Below are 785 nucleotides of genomic sequence, written 5' to 3'. Positions count from 1 at the left end.
AGATAGATTGTAGTTTGGGGTTGAGTTCCATGGACGAAACAGATAGAGAGAGAAAGGGGAGGGGGGAGCAGAGAAAGAAAGTAAAAATAAGAAACGCACAGAAACTAGCGAACATACAACAACCAGACACAAAGATCAGGAAACAAACACAAGAAACACAGAAACCCCCAACAGAATCCAAATACAGACAGAGAGACAGACAGACACACAGCAGGCAGACAAAGAAAGGAGGGTCGGTCAGGCAGGGACAAGAACAGATCTATACGTCATGCCCGTAGGAAGCCAACTCCGCAGTAAGAGGGAGTAAAGTACTTTGGATCTGTATACACATTAAATTATCTGGCAGATAAGCTTTTTTTTATGAAGAGAATGCTTTATCAGTGGGTTTGATCACGTGATAATGTATCCATGGAAATTCCCTCAAAAAGATATTACTATCTAATGTCGTATCAGCCTGAAGGGAAATTATTTGACAAGAACCATTTAGTATTAATTGTTTAATAGTGTGTTTAGGTGGAGAAATTACTATTTACATGATTTCGTACCATGTGGCGATAACGGTAATCTCTTACGTATGCTTAACTGGTATTAGTTGATAGTAGTAACTAAGGGGTACTGTGTGTTACTTCGTGTTGTGTCTCGGTGGTATTGACAAAATTACCTGAAGGTATTGATCCACTGCAGCTGTTGCATTGATTGTTGCTGCTTGAAGATATCGATTGTTGTGTGTTCCGTACGTGTTTTAACGTCACGATAGGCCATGAGCTAAAGTTTATAATATCACC

The 785-nt window shown here is 39.7% G+C and overlaps 1 protein-coding gene across 1 annotated transcript in view; it reads left to right on the top strand.

Moving 5' to 3' along the window:
- LOC119591492 (transcription factor kayak-like) overlaps nt 1-785 on the top strand; it is a gene marked incomplete in the record, with an annotated part of 26684 nt that overhangs the window by 1108 nt on the left and 24791 nt on the right.

Source organism: Penaeus monodon, chromosome 28 (assembly GCF_015228065.2).
Source record: "Penaeus monodon isolate SGIC_2016 chromosome 28, NSTDA_Pmon_1, whole genome shotgun sequence".
NCBI lineage: Eukaryota > Metazoa > Arthropoda > Malacostraca > Decapoda > Penaeidae > Penaeus > Penaeus monodon.
This window is presented reverse-complemented; position numbering and strand designations above follow the sequence as displayed.